At 33.5% G+C, this 19,532-nt stretch overlaps 1 pseudogene; it reads right to left on the minus strand.

Annotated features, from left to right (window-relative positions):
* Positions 1-7,395: 7,395 nt before the first annotated feature.
* On the minus strand, positions 7,396-16,086 carry LOC144251022 (dynein regulatory complex protein 8 pseudogene; annotated as a pseudogene).
* Positions 16,087-19,532: the final 3,446 nt, after the last annotated feature.

Below are 19,532 nucleotides of genomic sequence, written 5' to 3' on the forward strand. Positions count from 1 at the left end.
TGCTTATAATTTGATTTATTAGTCACTGAGGCCTGTTCTTTATATATTTATTTAATTTAATTTTAAACATATTAAAATTAAAACTGTACTTGGATTTGAATCTCAGATACAATTTTTTAAGACTTCTGATTTTAATTTCCTTGAGTATAAATAGAAAAAAAAATTACACCCACTTTTCTTAGTCATAAAGATTAGAAGAAATAATATATACTAATACAGGATCTTATTCATAATATATACTCATTAATTCTTTTGGATTTTTTTGGGTTGTTTTATGTGTTTTTCTTCTCTTTTGGTAGGTACTAAGCAGTAAATTTAGGTTACTTTTCCAAATGGTGTTGTCTTGTGTTCTGCTTAGACTTCACGGTTGCATAGAATGAAAAATATTGTTCATTAATATTTATTGTGGTGAAATGAAAAGTGATTAAAAAGACAGATTAGGGATTTTGCTATACAGTATTCCTCAGTATAAAGAAGAATTGGATTACCTTACTCCTTGCTAACCAATGGTTAAATCTTCAGGATGACATCAGAATATCATCAAGAGAAATGTATATGCATTAATTTCTTAAATCACATTAATAGCTTGTTCTGTGGTGCTGGCCTAGTTAGTAGTTATATTTTCACTTGGACTTTGCTCTTAAGAATTAGAATTGCTACATCTCTAGCAGTTAAAGAAATGCAAATTAAAACTTCAATGAGATTTCTTCTTATTCCAGTCAGAATCAATTATAAGAATATAAATAACAATAAATGTTGTGGAAGTTATGGGGAAAAGGTACACTTGTACATTGGTGGTGAAAATGCAAATTCGTGCAATAACTCTGGAAAACAGTATGGAAATTACTAAGAAAATTTGAATAGAACCAACATTTGACCCAGTTATCTCATTTCTCATCATTTACACAAAGGAAATAAAATAGGCATACTATAGTGAAACAGCCACATCAATGTTTACAAAAGCTCCATTCACAATAGCTAAGCTATATAACTAACCCAGGTACCCTTCAACAGATGAATGAATAAAAAATGTAGTCTATATACACAATGGAATATTACTGAGCCATAAAGAGAATTGAAGTTATGGCATTTGCAGGTAAATGGTGGAATTGGACAATACCATGCTAATTGAAATAAGCCAGTTCCCCAAAAAACAAAGGCCAAATGTTCTCTCTAAAATGCAGATGCTAACTCACAATAATGGGTGGGGACAGGAAAGAATAGAAGTATTTTGGGTTAGGCAAAGGGGAATGAAAGGAAGGGAGCAGGTATAGGAATAGGAAAGATAATAGAATGAATTGGACATTACTTACCTATGTTCATATATGAATAAACAATCGGTGTAATTCCACATCATGTATAACCAGAAGAATTCAAAGTTGTTCTCCCTGTATATATAATATGTCAATATACATTCTACTGTTATGTAAAAAAAAAAAGAAGAAGAATTAGAATCGCCTTCCTTTTGATTCCCTTGCTTTTCACAAAGCACTGGATTTTTTGAGTTATAATGCTGTTTGCTGAAAAATCTTTTAGTAATAAAGGCTAAGTGGAGGTATTTCAAGGATAAAGAGATAGGTTATAGGAAGACTTGAACCTCTTACTCTAGCTGAATTTGTGTAACTTCAGCTTCAGTCACTGGTGAGAAAAGGGAAAGTCAGAAGAAAAGAATCCTCCTCCTGTATCAGAAAGACTGATGAAAGACTCTTGTTGATGGCTTACAAGCATAATTTATTTACCACTTATTTCTTATGAAGTTTAAACCCCTTACATTTACCTAATACTAATTCTTATATGTTTTTAAGTTCTCAGACTATTCTTTATCTTCTGAAAAAATTATTAATCTGATTTTAAATTGTTATGTTACCCTTTTTAACCAGTTAATATAATAATATTATTTGAAAATGAAAGAACTGGACAATTGGACAAATGAGTGTAAGGCATTAATATGGTGATGCTAATGCTGATACTGATGATGATATCTGATGCTGGTGATTATGAGGGAGGTGATGAAAACAATAAAGTTTATTGGATTTAAAGTGGAAGAGTATTGAACCAAACAGCAAAGAAGTGTGATACCTATTGTTAAGAGGTTACTATGCCAGGTATATTGGTACAGGTACAGGTCGTAAAAAGATGAATAATCAAATATATAAAGGAATTTAATATTTCCTGCTTCTTCTTCTGTGGTAGATACTGAGATGAAGAAGCTTCCATTACTATATCCCTAATAATAATAATTAAAAATAAACTACTTGAACACATATAGAAATAAAGAATCTTTACTAGTGTGGTTTAGAGGAAAGATGAGGAAGTTTTTGGCTTGAGAAAGGGGATCTGAAATTTTAAAAGAAGGTATCAAAACAGATGCTTTTCCTAGGGAAAGCTATAGCTTTAAGTGACTAAGTGTGAGGATGAAGAAGAGAAAGAATTCAAGAAGATTCAAAAATTCTTAGCTTTGGAAGACTTTGCCATGAAGAGGATATTTTAGTAGATGAAAAAAAACTGTAACATAGATATATTTTAAGGGTGTTTGGAGAAGAGGTGACTTTGCTTCTGTTTGGAAGTTACAATTATACAACTGAAAAAGAGACATCAAACCTGAGTCTCTAAGGAAGAATGGTAGGATGAAGTAAAGAGATCAAGGGACATTTTGGCATAGAGGAGAAAGTAGGTACTAAAGAACTCAGGGAGGAACTTTTGGAATAATTTTGCCCAAGATTTGTCAGGTCCAGATAGAGACATTGAGGGGTTGGGGTGGGAGGGAGGTAAATTACCATTTAGCATTTGGGAGAGGACTCAGAACTGGGAATACAGGACTCTGAACCATCTGAACAGAGATAATAATTGAAATGTTATGACATAATGGATAATGGATAAAATAATGAGCAATAGGAATAAGGCTCTGGAGGCTTACGGATACCCTATGATGAAGAGTTGAAAGGAGCATATAGGCAAATGCAATTGAGCAAACAGAGTAAGAGGAAGCAAAGTAGAATAGATAAACTAGAAGTGCCATGAGAAACAGAAGCAGAAGAGGGGAAAGGATTTAAGGATAGTCAACCCTAAAATGTTGAAGGGGTCAAGACTTGGTTTTTGAATGAATTGATGTTGTTGGTCTTGGAGTTGAAGGTAGATGTATGCAAATGTTGCTTACATACCTTTGGCTGCAGTAACAGTGAATGACAAAATTGATGTCTGTAAATATCTTTTCATTTTTATACCTTAGTCCATGTAATTTGTATATATTTCAGAAAAGAGAACCCAAAACATATGTGCTCCTTTTAAATTTTATGTATCTTTGTCAATACTTTCTCAAGTGTCTTGTACACAATTTTACATTCTGTTATAACTACAGTTGTTCTATGCACAAAAGATTTGCTAATAGGAGTTCTAATTTCTCAAGTGAACCCAAACATTTCTAATTAAATGTGTGTTTAGTATCTTTCAGAGAAAACTTCCTAATGCTTCCTTTAAAATTAGTTAGCAGTACATGTCTGCAATAATAATGACAGTTTAGTGACTAATCTTTGAGTAGAAAACTCCTTTTGGTAATTAAGTAAGAAAGTCTTCCAGAATTCTTGTGCTTTAATTTCTATAATGCTAGTTTTGATAAATTGTTAAACCTAGAGTGATTGAGTGATTAAGACATCTTATTCATAGCTATAAAGAAAAATTTGGGAAGAAAGTGTGTCTCTAATTGAAGTGATTTGATTTTTGCTATTTAAAAAAAAAAAAAAACTTGATTACCTAGCTATGTCAGTACCTATCTCTTGTTTACCCAATTCAATGCAAGATTATTGTGATCAGAGATCATTTTTCCTTTTTTTAAAATGAGTAGTCTAGTAGTTCAATACCTTATTTATGAGATACAGTAAAGAGTTAAATATCTGCTAAGTTGATCCAAAATAATATCCTGCAGTTATATATCCTTCTTTGTTAATTCTCTACAACTTGAGCAGAATTTAGAATTTATCACAAATCATATGATGTTTTGCAATAAAAACTCCAAAATGGTTGTATTACATATACACCTAAAACTAACTCAAAACCAAGGAAATAGATAAAAGTGGGATGTTATATATTACAACAAATCTTTGTACAAAGGAAATACATCCCAAATAAGAAAGACATATAAGGTCAAGACATTGCAAAACGGCAGTGGAGTATCAGAGTGCTCTTTATTTTTGTTTAGCTTTCATAACTAGCAAGTAACTCATTCTTTTTTTAACTCTGACAGTAACACTTATGCATAAAGGTCATTTTCATTAACCTTAAGTTTGTAATTTCCAGGCTCCTTGCCCAAAGGCATTGCTGTTATTTACAATTTTTCTTAGTCCTGTGCAAAACCAAACAACCATCAGTGTAAGGCTAATATATGTTAAGTGCCTCAGGCACATTTCAATTAAGTATTAACATAGATTGGAAAATTTCCAAAACATTTAGTGAATATTACTTTCAATCATTTTCATTAAAATTAATAGCAAGTGTTAAAAAGTAATATATCAGGGAACTGGGGGAATTGAATTCTTAACTTCTAAAGGACTACTTGTGCTAACGTAGAAAGAATTTTAGTACAATTCAGCCAGATATTACCTACTCCCATTAAATTCTGTATTTAATGTTGGTAAAGGATGGGAGTTATATGCAACCTAATTTTGTTTTAATACTTTTATATACTGACTTCAAATTATAGTATTTTCTTGATACCAAAAATAAAGAACTGGTATATAAGCAAACTTAAAACTTCAAATTATTTGCATCTATAATTCACCACAAATTCCAGAAATATTTAGACATTCTTTGAGAAACCAGTTTATAGATGTAAGAAAAACTGTTGTTGAAAGTAAAGATTATTATACCAAACATAGAAATAATAAGATTTCTTACAAGAAGAACTAATGACATAATTGTTTGATTTTTTTTGCATATGTTGGTAAAATATCAAAATAATTAAGAAATCATAATGACAAAATCTACCTCTCAGAATAGTTTTATATGTAATATTATCTTTAAGATAAAGCAAAAACTTTCACTTAACATTTTTTTTGGGAGGTACCAGAGATTGAATCAAGGGGCACTAAACCTCTGAGTGACATCCCCAGCTTTTTTCTTACATTTTATTTGAAGACAGAATTTCACTAAGTTGCTTAGGGCCCCACTAAGTTGCTAAGTCTGACTTTGAAATTTTGATCCTCCTTCCTCAGCCTCATGTAATCCCTGCTGGGATTACAGGCATGTGCCACTGTAGTTTTCTGGACACTTAACAATTTTAGTTTCTTAATTAAAAAAAGGTTTTCAATAGAGTAGAAGAAGGGGATCAAGAAGGAAGGAGAAGAGAAGGACATAGTAAACTATGGGGGAACAAAATCTACCAAATTATTCTATGTCCTTGGAGAAATATACCACAATAAATCCTGGTTTTATATGTATATATACAAATATATAAAATCATAGTGTACTAATTAAAATAATAATAATGATAGAAGACTGTGGAGTCAGTGATAGTTTAAGAGTGAGATCATGGCTATGAAGAGCAACCTTGAGAAATCAGTAGAGATCAGTAGAGTAAAACAAGCAGATCAGAGAAGAAGGGAGGAAAAAAAGGAAGACTGGGGAATGAAATTTATCCAGTTATATGCATGCATAAACATAGCATAATGAATCCCAAAATTGTAATTATAATGCAGCAGTAAAAAAAATGAACATCTGCATCACAGTTTACAGTATTATAGATATTTGTACATTTTAAGAAGGTGATATATCAGCTTCAGTGTGTTCTATGTATACATATGTGTGTATGCATATTGTACAATATATGTAATTTTCAATTTTAAGTAATGATTTTTCAAACTTTTAAAGATCTTATATATGAACACTTATTTCTCTGCATTTTAAGTCAGTGCCATCTATATAAGCTCTTCACAGTGGAACATGAACAAATTAAGTATTTTGTAGGGTTTTGCTTCTTGGACAGCAAGGGCACTTAGGATGTTAACATTTTTAGAAAGGTTTGATTACTTTGTTCTGTGTTCCCTTCAAATGTAGGAGAAAGAAAAGGATGTTATACAAAGGACATAATAAAAGAGCATAAAGATAAAACTCTTTTCTTAGCAATGGAGATGGCCTTCTCATTGTGTTTTTAGATGCTCAACCTTTGCAAAAAAGAAGCCCCTGAATATAATTAAACTGCCATTCCAAGAAGGCAGACTATTATGACCAGAATAATAAGCTCTGAAGAAAATGGAACAGATGACTGTAACCTGACTATTGAGTGAGGGGTGATGGGCAGAGTGAGGCACCATTAGCTGAGTCCCAAATGGCGAACATCACACCTGCTCTGTGAAATCAGAATGGTTAGCGAGACTAGATACTTGCTTCATAACCTGTGGATTCAGTGACAGTGTAAGAGTGAGATCATGGCTATGAAGAGCAACCTTGAGAAATCACTGAAAAATATGGCCTAAGAAGAGTATCCCGACTGATGTTTTCCACTGGTGAATATTGCAGGCCAGGTGGTGCACATAGGATGGATCAGACTGAATATGTCATTTCTCATGTCTGAAATAATTTCTTTCTGAACTCCCTTGTTTACTCTGGAAACTTTTTACATGCTTCAAATCTGGAGACACATGTTTTGCCTCTACTTTTCATTCCCCAAATTCTCATTTCCACTCATTTATCCCTTTAGTTTTATTAAGAACATGTGTGTGCACACACATCTCTGTCTCTCTCTCTCCTCTCCATTCCACAAATTAAGCATTCAACTTGTATCTTTGGTCCCTAGGACACTTACTAACATGTAACAGGTGCTCAAATATATTTAATGCATACATTAATAATGTAAGCCTGCAGACACAGTAAGATTAAAGGGTAACAAATTCAGAAGACTATCAAGAGTTTTTAAGGCAAAATGCCTTCCATATTTGAAAGTGATTCTAAGTAAATTCCAACAGAATTTGAAAAGCTTCTGGATTTACTATGCTTCAAGGTTTACTGCTACAAACAGAAAAAAGATGACTGATTCATATGCAGCTAAGTGGGGAACACCTACAATTGATACTTTCCCATACTTACCACTCTTTTACTAATCCTTAATAAGGAAGGGTTGGCAAAATTATTAGTATTATATTTACACTAAAAATGCATTTAGCAAGAAAGGCATGTAAGTTATAAGTTGGTAGATCATTTTAGTTGTCAATTATTCCCATAGTGCTAATTGAAAAAATCATATTATCAGAAAAAATTGTGTTTGATATCTTGATAAATTATATGGTAAATGAATCTTCTAGCATGACCCACATCCTCATAGATGACTGAATAGAGACAGTTTCTTTTTTTTTTTTTTTTTTTCAGATTACTGAAGTGTTTATTGTTCTTTAAAAAGAAGCCTTCATTACACTGATACTCATTTTCAATTTGTGGTCATTCTGCCCTCTTTCAAGACCTTTATATGCCAAACCTTGGCTCATTATAGTTATTATTAATTTTCTCAGTTTAGTTAATTAAAAGGTAACATGCTTATTGTAGAAAATAAACAATAATATATTTTAATGTTAAACTGTTTTAAGATTAGTTTTTAAGTAATTAGCAGTATGTCATTCCATAAGTCTGGACATTTTAAATACATTTATGTTTAATTTAAAATTATTATGATCATCCAGATGAGCAGGGCACACCTATGATCCCAGCTACTCCGAAGTCTGAGGCAAGACAATTGCAATTTGAGACCAGCCTGTTGGTGAGTCCCTGTCTCAAAATGAAAAAATGTAAAAAGAGTTAGGGATGAAGCTCAGTGGATTCCATTCCCAGTACTAAAAAAGAGTTTTTGTTATGATCATCTTTAGAAAAGAAAATATGTTGAAATAATCATGTCACAGGCATTGATATCAGATAAAAGAATTACAAAATAAAATGCAAAATTAATAAGGACAAGCCATTTTCAAACTATCTTTTCAATTAGAAATTAAGGGTTTAAAACATTTAATTTTCATCTATCACCATCATTGTTATATACTCCTTGTAATTAATTGAATTTGAATCTGGATCGATTGCAGCAGACAACATTTCTTCCATTTCTTCTTGGGAGAAAGGCTCACCTTCTTCAGTCATATATTTGATGAGTTCTTCCTTAGTAAGAAACCCACGTTTAGCAGAATCTAAAACCTCAAAAGCTCGAAGAAGGACATCTTCTGGAATTGGTCTATACCTTCTTTCCAGAAGTACTTTGGTCATCACTGGAAGAAATTTTTCATATCGAATATATCCAGTGGGTTCTTCTTCTTCTACCTCTGCAAGCAGATCATGTAGCTCTCCTTCACTAGGGCAGCATCCTAATGACCTGATAATTGTCCCAATTTCTCTCACATCCACTGTATTATTCGACTCATGGTCAAACACTTCAAATGCTTCTTTGATTTTTTTGTGAAATTCTGCTACTGCTAACTCTGTAATCCCGGCATCTGGGGAGGCTGAGGCAGGAGGATCACGAGTTCAAAGCCAGCCTCAGCAATTTAGCAAGGCCCTAAGCAACTCAATGAGACCCTTCCTTGTCTTTATCTTCCGCCATCTTGATGCGGAGCCGGTCGCCTGGGAGATGCCAGTCGTTAGCCCGGGTCGCCCCCCTTGGGCCCCCCGCGACGCCGGGAGCCCGGGATGGGGGAGGGGCCGCCCAAACGGGAGAGACAGTTTCAATTGGATTGTTTCCAAAGAATCACATCTTAGCTATATCATATTTTAAAAAAATTATTTGAAGTCAATAAATAATTTAGCTTTGAAATATAAGATAGTTATTAATAAATTAAATTGTATGTATCATAAAAGTTAAAATATATTCTGCTATGATTGAGATATGTTTTGTTCTCCAAAAATTAATATGCTCGAGGCTTGGTCCTTAAGTACAATGGAATTGAGAGGTGGTAGAAATTTTAAGATCTGATGCGACCTATTGGGAGGTTATTAGGTCCTTTGGAGCTCCAACATTAGAAGGGATTGGTGCCTGGCTAGTGGAACTGGATTGGTTAACCGGAGTGCATACTATTTTAAAGTGAGTTTGACTTGCTCTCTTGCTTCTTATTTTCCATATGTGTCACTTGCCACTCTACATGGGCTCTAACCATGTGATACAATCTGCAATGTTATGATGCAGCAAGAGGCCTTGGCCTGATGTTGTCACTTGATCATAAAATTGCTGGCTTTCAGAACTGTGAGGTAAATAAACCTCTTTTCATCATAGTGTACCTAGCTTCAGGTATCTTGTTATAGCAGTTATAGCAACACCAGACTAAGATATCTTCCATCTAAGGTTGCATATTGAAGATACATTAAGTAAAATTAACTTTATAGACAAATTTAGAGAAAGCTTGAATAGTTTTGTTGTTGATTGTTTCTCCTTTCATCTCTAATTTGATCTCTAGAGAGACTTTGGTCACTATTTCAATAAAAGCTTTTCCTGTGTTATGTTAGATATTATTTTTTTTCTGAAAATATAGTGACCGAACCCTCCCTTTCTTCTTTCCAGTAACCTTCAAAGTGCAATGTTATTACAAAATTACTAGTTTATGTTGAGGTTGAGCTTGTAAATTTTAGACAAAAAGTTTTATATAGGCAATCTGTTCTCATGATGCCTATATTTTATTAGGTGTTTACCTCTTGGGTCATCAGTGAACAGACATAGGGAATTTGCATGAACATAGTTTTAGAGTGTTAAGTCTTTAGGATGAAAAATGATAAGCAATTCAATTATTTTAAGACTGATGATGCCACAAGAAAATATGCCATATATAGTTTCTGGTAATTTTACTAAGTAGTTATGATCTATGGCCCATGCAGTTAACTCTTATTCATATCACATTTTAATTTTAACTTTCATTCTTAGTAAGTTATATTAACTAGGTAAATATCCATGGTCCCTATGGAAAAGAATGAGCACTTAGAAATATATTTCTTTTAATCTTGACTTAAAGATTTCAAAATATTAAATGAATAGTATGATATTTACAATTAGGTTCCTTATGCCTTAATAAGTGAAACCTAGTTATTATATGCATATATGACTATTGAGGTATGTAGAACCTTCCTGTGATACTACATCTCTTACCCAGTTCATAACTGTTAACTGGTGGTTGTCCTAGGAAAACCTGAAAAGAACTTATGTAGGTTTAATAAGGTTTAATATGGATGAGATCTATCCTTCCATGAAAACTGACAACTTTTTTCTGAGTCAAAAACACTGGATCATTGAGCCTCTTAATTCCACTTTTATGTAGATGAGCAAGGAAAAACTCTTTCTTTCCCAAATTCTGTCATTGATACCGGGATGACTTGGCTAATTAACTCGATTTAAACAAAGGTTTATACCAAACATGACAGAAAGTCCTATCTAAACAAATTGTTCTCTCTCTCTCTCATTTCTAGGTGTAAAACATGCAAGAGCTCATTACAGTACTCTTGGTCAATATCTTCAGGAAAGATAACTTAAGAATGGATACTATTAATAATATAGTAATCACATTACTTGTCTAAACAGCCCATTTCTTTTTTTCATTTAGAAATCATATTTCTTTCTTTGGAAAAAAAGTAATTTTTCTTTCAATAATGTAGTGGAAACCTCCCATTTTAGCATCCAATTCTCTTAATAAAAATCTGACCCACTGGGAATAGTGGTGCATACCTATGATCCCAGCAACTAGTGAGGCTGAGGCAGGAGAATCACAAGTTTAAAGCCAGACTCAGGAATCTATCAAGGCCCTAAGAAACTTATTGGGACCCTGTCTTAAAATAAAAAATAAAAAGGGCTGGGGATGTGACTCAGTGTTTAAGTGCTCCTGGAGTCAACCTCTGGTACCAAAGTAAAACACTACCCCCCCACCCCCCACCCACCCCCCCAAAAAAAAAAACAAATTACCACCATCCCTTGGCAAACAAACAAAAAATCCTACAAGTAAATAAAATAACAACAACAACAAAACTCAGTATAGCCATTCACAGATGTTTTCTAGAAGTTTTAAAAACTAGAAATAAGAAAATAATTTCAAAATTTGTAATCAGGAAAAAAAGTTTTCTTCTAACTCCAACCCCAATATCTGGAAAATAAAAGTTTAGAAAAAAAAAATGGAGTTGAGAAATATTATACATATGGGAGAAAGAGTATTTGACTCCAGTTCTAGTGTTCATGTGTCTTATTAGGAATTTTTAAATAAAAATATTTCTGATAGTTTAAACTAGTTTTGGTTGGGTTTCAATTACTTCTTGCCAGTACAGTCCTAAAAATGTAAAGATGGTTAGTTGCTTACAGAAATATTTCTGTTAGGGACTTGGACTTTCTTTGAAATTAAATGGATCAGTGGGTAAGTTTCTGTCCTAGAAATCTTTATTTTATTTGAAGCAGAAATGTACTGTCCCAAATTGTTAATGACAAACCTATAAGGCTAACTTTAGCACCATTAGTGAACATAGAAATGCAGATTAGCAATCAAAAGATAAAGAAAATGATATATTACAATGTTCCACATTTGAAAAAGTATAGGGAATCAACATATCTTCATAATCTCCTTTACAATTATATATTTTTACATATTTTTGTGAATGTATGTTGATAGCCTATGTCAAAACACTTAAAAATGTATGTACCTTTTGACTCAATAATTCTATTCTCATGTATTTATCCTACTCAGGAGAAGATGGATGTATAAAGGGATCTTTTTTAAAGCCTGCCTGGCCTCCCAGGACCTCTCAAATTGGTTCATATCATTGCTTATAATAATGATGATATATAAAGAAAGTAAAAGTCAATATTAGGACAAGTGATGTACATTGTGGTATAACTATAAATGGAATAAGATACACTATTAATGTTCTAGAATTAAGGCTTATTTTAGGAGCAGGAAGTTCTCTGAATTGGGTTTTAAGCTCAAGTCAATTCATGAACTTTAGGACATTCATTAGAAATCTTATAGTAGTGTATTGATACAAGCCAACAAAAAATAATATAACTTCTCACTCTCAATTTGTATCTATTAATATTATTCATTTCCATTAGTTCTCACTCTCCATTTGTATCTACTCATACTATTCATCTCCGTTAGGAATTCTCCAGGGAAGAGTGAATGTGGTTTTTGGAAGAATTAATTACTTTTAGGTTTCCTGGCAAAATTCATAAATAAAATCATCAACCTTACTTACCATAAAATTAGGAAGCTTAAGTCCCCCAATTGAAAAGAATAATAAAAATCAATTTTAATTCCCTTCCTCCCTAACCTCGCTACTGAAATGGCATTTATTGAGTAACAGGTACCTTGAATATGTCTAGACTTTAGTAAGCATTGCATAAATATTTGTGGAATAGTTTAAAAAATGAAAAAAAAAATCCATAAATAACAGGCCATTAGTGACCATTACTGAAATTTTATTATGGAAGTAGAAAAGCTGGATTGCCATAGGAAAATGATTGTGTATGCAAAATGACGAATAAAAGGTTTTTCTGTATATTTTATGTTCCCATAATCTTTGACTATTTCTTATTCCTATACAAAATTGTTTTAGCAGTTTCTCCCTTAATCTGCTGTCTTACTACTCTGTTAAATTATAGAACCTCAGCAATACTTTCCAAGCATGCCCATCTCAGGTTCTCCAAAAAAGGAGGATATATCTATTCTGGAAATACCTACCAGGTTTTCATACTGTTTTATTTCCTTCTCCAGTCTTCATTCCTCTCTCCAACCTGAAGGATAATGGCTTCCTATTATAGTATTCAGCTCCTTTGAAGGAGGGTATTGCATGAGAAGTTTTAGTGACATGAGTAACATAGGTCTTTAGATTGTATCACATATTTCTCTTCTTCCCAGGGCATCTATCTAGGTTCCTGGGGACAGTGTGAAAGTGTTCTCAAGAATAGCTTCATACTTCATGTAGATCCAACTCCTCTTTAGAAACTAAGACTGAGCTGCTGAGATTGGCCCACTGCCTTAGACCATTTTGTGTTGCTCTAACAAAATACCTGAGACTGGGTAATTTATAAGGAAAGATGTCTATTTAGCTCAAAGATTTGGAGGCTACAATTCAAAATTGGGTCACCTCATCCAGTAAGGGTCTCAAGTGGTGATATAACATAGTGGATGGCATCACAATGGCAGGAGTGGTGGAAGTGAGAGGAGCACAACATGTGGAAGAGGCCTTGTGGAAGACAGAGACACAGGAAGTACCAGGATGGCTTTATAACACCCTGCTATTGGTAACAAACCCAGTTGGAACTTACTTCCTCAAGAAAAGGATAAATCCTGCTTAGAGGTCCCACTGTCTCTCACTACTATTACATTGGGGAACAAGCTTTCAGCTCATGAAACTTTAGGGGATAAATCAGATCCAAACCTACTCCAGGGAAGTCTCCATCTTCCTTGGAGACACAGAGCTCTTTCCTATGATCAGGCTTCTTCTAAGAGAAAATATATCAAATATGTATGTATCTAATCCTGTTTGTAATGCACCGTTTTTTCCCGCAGCATTCTTGGACATTAAATCAAGTAATTTTTTTCTGGTTAGGCATCCTTGATCATTCTGCAATCTCTCTACCTGGTGCACAGAGTCACTGCAACTGTCACATAACTTTCTTCAATCAATCATATGTGTCAGTTTTGATCCATACAAGACTCCTTTTGGGCTTTAAATATCAATATGTTTGCTTATAATTTGCCTCTTGTGCAAATAATTTAAGCTATCTTATAGTAAAAGGCATATTTAATAAGTTAATAAAATATATACTTCAAAATCGAAGAGATTTCAAAATAGGTCAACACAGGTAATATGATTCATATTTATAAGTATACAAGAAAAGCCAGAATCAAAAGGGAAACATACATAATTCAAGGTATTATAAAGTAGAATGAATAGCTACACTTAAGGGAAAAATATACATGAAAATTATAAATTCAATAGTAATAGTTTGTATTGAGTGACAGAAAATATCCCAAATAAAATGTTAACACAGTAATTAATTAAAATGCCTCAGAAGCATGTTGATTGTGTCAAAGTCTTTATCCCCCTAGAAACATTTAGCATTATGGTGAACTCACAATATACCATATTGCCAAAATTAACTAACCTACAAAGATTTTACTTCTCAATAACATGATGTGATGAATTGGCTTATTTACATGCAGCAAATATTTCTGGCATGTTTATTATTAGTTCAGTGCCCCATTATATGCCACGAAGCAAAGCAAAGGCTAAGTCAGGGATTCATCATATATGGAGCTTTCAATTTTACTTAATATTACATTCTTAGTAATAGAATGGAAGATTTATGTATTCTTTTGACTATATATTAGTGGTATAGGGGATAAAAATGGTCAAGACTTCACTTTTTGTGTTTCAAAGGATTTGATCACTGCAGGATTGGAGAGGACCATGAGAAAAAGAATATAATCAAGTATGGTGCCTAAGATTTTGGCCTGACTCCCAAGATGAACAGCAGTGCCATCTACTGAGACTGTGAAAATGGCTGGAAAAATCCTGAAGTTCTCTTTTGATCATGTTAAATGAAAGATGCCTGTTAAACATCCCTATTTACTTTAACATAGTGTCTGGCATTCAATAACTTCAAAGCTTGGCTTTATTTGACTGCTTCTCCTTGCTCTTTAGTTCTTGTTTCTTAGCATTTTGGTCTCCCCACCGCTTAAATGCTGCCTTTCTCTGATTTTATTGTTATCCCAACCACATATGACTTTAACAATGCTAATGACTCACAAATCTACCTTTTCATCATAAATCTTCCTCCTGAACTCTAGAGACTTACTGAGCAACTGAACCTCATAGCATATGTGTCCAAACTCTACTCACAGATTTATCTCAAATTCCTGCTACACTTCTCCATTTATTGAAAGGTAACTTTGTATCAGTCATTCTGCAGAGCACTTTATATGTCTTTAATTACTGCTCACATCTTACTTAGGAAGATGTTACCCCACATTACTATGCACAAATTCAAGCACTTAGGTGAGTGGTAGATGTGGGATTCAGATTCAGGCTTTCTGCCCTCAGAACCTGTGACATATAACACATGTGCTCTTACCTTCTATTCAATTAAGTCAGAAATCCCTTTGTTCTGTCCTCACTGTTAATGTCTATCTTTGAATCTTCATTATTTCTAACCAAAACGGTTTCTATAGCCTCAAAATGGTTATTCCTTTTTCAATAACTTATAGCCTTCATGGTACTGTAAATAAGTGTTTTGTTTTTAAGTAAAAGGGAAATTTGATGATTTTTTTTTTTTTACTTAAACCTATGAGTGGCCTCCATTAGTAGGCTCCCTAAGCATAGTGGTTAAAGACTTGGGATGACTAATATTGGACTGAACCGTATTACTTACTCTTAGGTTATTTAACTTCTCTACCCTTTCTTAACATATTTTTAAAATGTGGATAAGGGCATACCGATGTCATTTAAAAGAATGCCTAGTGATAATTTTAAAATATATTATTATAATTATTATTATTATATTGAAGATAAAATTAAAATTCAGTCTGGCATACACAAATCCCCAAACCAATAATCCATCTCTATCTCAGTAGTTTTATCTCATGCTACTTAACTCCTACCAAACTATTACTGAACTATTTCAGGTTATATCTGTGCTTTTGTTCACCTGGCCTTTCCGGTGGGTATGCTATCTCCTGGCTTATGGACCTGGCAAAATGTTGCAAAGATTTTCAGACTTAATTTGAGAAGCACTTTTTACAAATTTTGTCCTGCTTCCTCCTCTCACTCTACTCAGGGTTGATCATTTCCTCTCTGGTATCCCTCCTGTATATCACAAACTTCTCTCCATAACTATGGAATATCTACTGTGCATGGTATTTGAATGTAATACTCATTTATATGATCTATTTACCTCTTTTGTGTCTAAACTCATCAAGGTCAAAGAACACTATTGATCTTTGGATTCCGGGCAAGGAGCTCAATGCATGGAGTAGAGTATCACTAACATGTGAGCAACATATATAGAGTCATACTCTTGCAGGCAAGGCCATCCTGGACCACCATGCAGATTTTCAGCTCATAAGACACAGGAGCAAGCCCACTCTGCAACATCAACACTGTCAGGTTGGACTGAAGACTTAGGAGAAATAAGAGATGTCCACCTGTTGTTTTACATAGTAAATTTGGGAGGTTTGTTTCAAGACAATACCTAATTCATGCAACTGTATAAACAAGACACCAAGAAAAGAAAATTATGAATTTCAATTATTGATTTTCCATGAGTATAATGCAAAAGGAGACCCTGAAAGAAAAACTTTGTTTTTATATGTAGGGGAATAAAAATGTTTCACGACTGAAGAAAAAACCCATAAGATTAAGGGCCTTTTCATTCCAATTACAGAAGTTCTAGCTCCATATCATCACTCCCTCCTCCTCCGTTTTCTTAGCAGGTTATTGATGAGAGTCATCAGAGACTCCTAGGCATCCAGTTATTTTGTAATAGTAGAGAGCAACTGTGTGTGATGAGTGTCTCGGGCACAATGGAAGGCAGCAGAGCTACATGTACAATGTCAGGATTTTTCACAACGCTTCCCAATTAACTTCCAGAGAGCCTGACTACAATATCACCAGCTGCTCACTCAATCAATTTCTACACATTTTCCTGAGTTAAATGGGGCTTGCATGACTGGATTTGCATAGGAGTTTTCTCCAGTTGCAGTGTTATAACTAGCGGGTGAAGTATTTGGAAATGACTTTTTTCTGCTTTGTGGGACATTCTCTTTGATTTTATATCTTCTCTGTGTCATTCTCCAACATTGCTTTACATCTGTAAGATTTGAAAGTTTGAAATGAAAGTCAAAAGGTGATTCTGAGAGTAATAAGATAGAACACACTTTTTGCCATAATTAATTTATTATTAATTCATTTTTTTTTCTTCACCAGATACTGATCGGTTGCCTATTATCTATAAGGTAGTATGCTATATGCTGAGCATACAATGAAAGAAAAAAATCTTGAAACTATCAAATTAATATTTTAGGGAAGAATTTGGAAATACACAGGGAAATTACAGATAATGAAATGGAGTTTAATTTAAAGAGGGTAGTCAGAAGAATACTTTGTACGTAGGTACCATATAAGTTCAAAGTAAGACAATGATCCAAATAAATCTTCACTATTTCCAAGGAGATTATAAGACTTGAAGAATAAGTGAATAAATGGATGCTCAACAGAGATCATGGAACAATGCTGTGACTTTATCCAGCTTGATCTTCTTGACAAGTAATTTCAATGTCTGAACAAACTACCAACTATCCACAAAAAAAGGCAACATAACGTTTGTGATACTTCATAAGTCAGAGGAGGTAGATTGACAGGAAAAACCTGGAGGATCACTCAAAGGACAGAAAAAAAGATCTATCTGGAAAATACATAGAATAAACTAATGGATTAAACTAATAGAATGGATTCATTCATTCATTCCTCACAGAGACTTTGCTGAGTAAATATGTTAAGTTTATTTTACAGGTAACAAAACTGATTTTAAGAGAATTTTTAAATGCTTCTAAAGGGCCACATGGTTATTAATTTGTGAATGAAGACATAATAAAGCCTCCTTCTTTCTATTCTAAAATTATTATTTTTCTTAGGAATTTTATGTGAAATTCTAATATCCAAATGGTAGTGAACTCTTCCTTCCTTTTGTTTATAGAAATAATACATGAAGCAATAACCAAATGGGAAACAGCAATTTCCTTTGCTATCTGTATCCCCAACCCATCATCACTCAATGCATTTTTTTTCTGGTAAAAACATACACAGAACTTGGTTTCAAGCACAAAATCTAAGTGTGTAAGCCTTTCACACCCTCTCCTCTGGTTTCATACTGTCAAGAATTGCAGAGGAGTTTTAATCTAATTTATTTTTAGTGCAAGTAATGGAAAACTTGGAAGACAAATAGAAATAAATACATGGATCTACATCAATGATATAAAATATGGCCAGTGGATGGCATAGGCCAAGAACAATTTAATATGTATTTATGTATGTATGTACACACACACACACACACACACACACACACAAACACAATTGCTAGATATAAGTGTATGTGTCTAATAGTTTATTAATGTTATGCTTTAGATGTGAGGTGTCCCCCAAAAGCTCAGATGTGAAAAACTGCAAGAAAGTTTAGACATGGAATGATTATGTTGTAAGAGGTTTAAACTAATCAGTGTATTAATTCACTTGAATGGGTTAACTGGTTAGTAGCTCTAAGCAGGTAGGGTGTGGCTGGAGATGATAGATCACTGCTGGTGTGTCTTTGCCTTGGGTGAGCAGAGCTCTATCTCTGCTTCCTGGTGGTCATGTTCTGAGCTGCTTTCCTTCTCTACACCCTTCTGCTATGATGTCTTGCCTTACCATGGGCCCAAAGCAATGGAATAGGCCATCTATAGACTGAGACCTCTGAAACCCTGAGTGCCAAATAAACTTTTCCTACTGTAACATTGTTGTCTTCAGGTATTTTGGTCACAGTTAGAGAAAAACTAGAACAATAAATATAATATATACATATATATAATCGTTAGTGTGTCTCATATATATTTTAAAGAGGAATTTATGAACATACATAGAAATATTAAAATCTATGAAGCTTGTATAGCCTGGTTACCTATAAGTTTAATTATGCTTTTAGAATATTTTGCAATGGAGTCATGGCTTGGTCTCATGACAGTAATTTCAGCAGTAGCTTGAAATCTATAAAGAAGGAATTTCTAATGGAAAATTTCAGACAAATCCTTTATAGGTAACTTTATCCCCACTGCAACTATAGCTTCCACAGCCAACAGTGTGGAATAACTCTTTTCAAGACAATTACAAGATTTTCTATTTTCACTAGTTCTTTTTAATTTCAATATTCCTCAAAAAAAGAAGCTGAAGCTGCAAATGTACCTGCATATTTTTTTTAAGAAACAAGGAGGAAGAAAGGGGACGCTTCATCAACAGCTACTAGCCCTGGTACTGCAGCTATCCCAAAGCCAGAGCAAGCATCTGATTAATAAAATTGAATCACTTTTAAATCAGTGGTGAAGTGTCAGGTCCTTGAATAGGTTGGAGGATTTATTCTAAAGAAAGAATGGTAATAAAGAGACATTTACAATTGAAATGGGGATGGAAGTAATAAAGAGCTCCTTTAAAAACAGAAGGATAAATGAAGAAGTTGGATAAGGCTAGAGTGTTAATAGGAGGGGAAAAAACAGCTGCAGACCATTCATCTTCTTGATTGGCTAACTTTATGGATTTTTTAAGAGAGTATTCTGTTGAAAACACTATGATAAACATAAGCATATCTCCAAATGGCATGATAATGATTTCTGGAATCAGACATCAAATATGAGAGTAAAGCCACATTTAAAAGTCAATGGTAAACAAAAATTATTTTTCATAGAACCAGATTTAATATAATCTTTGAAATTCTTTAATGCTAGTGTATAGAAACAAAGGATGTCAAGTTGTTTAGAATGAGAGAGCAAAGCTACAAAAATTGAAATTTTTGA

This window comes from Urocitellus parryii, chromosome Y (assembly GCF_045843805.1).
Source record: "Urocitellus parryii isolate mUroPar1 chromosome Y, mUroPar1.hap1, whole genome shotgun sequence".
NCBI lineage: Eukaryota > Metazoa > Chordata > Mammalia > Rodentia > Sciuridae > Urocitellus > Urocitellus parryii.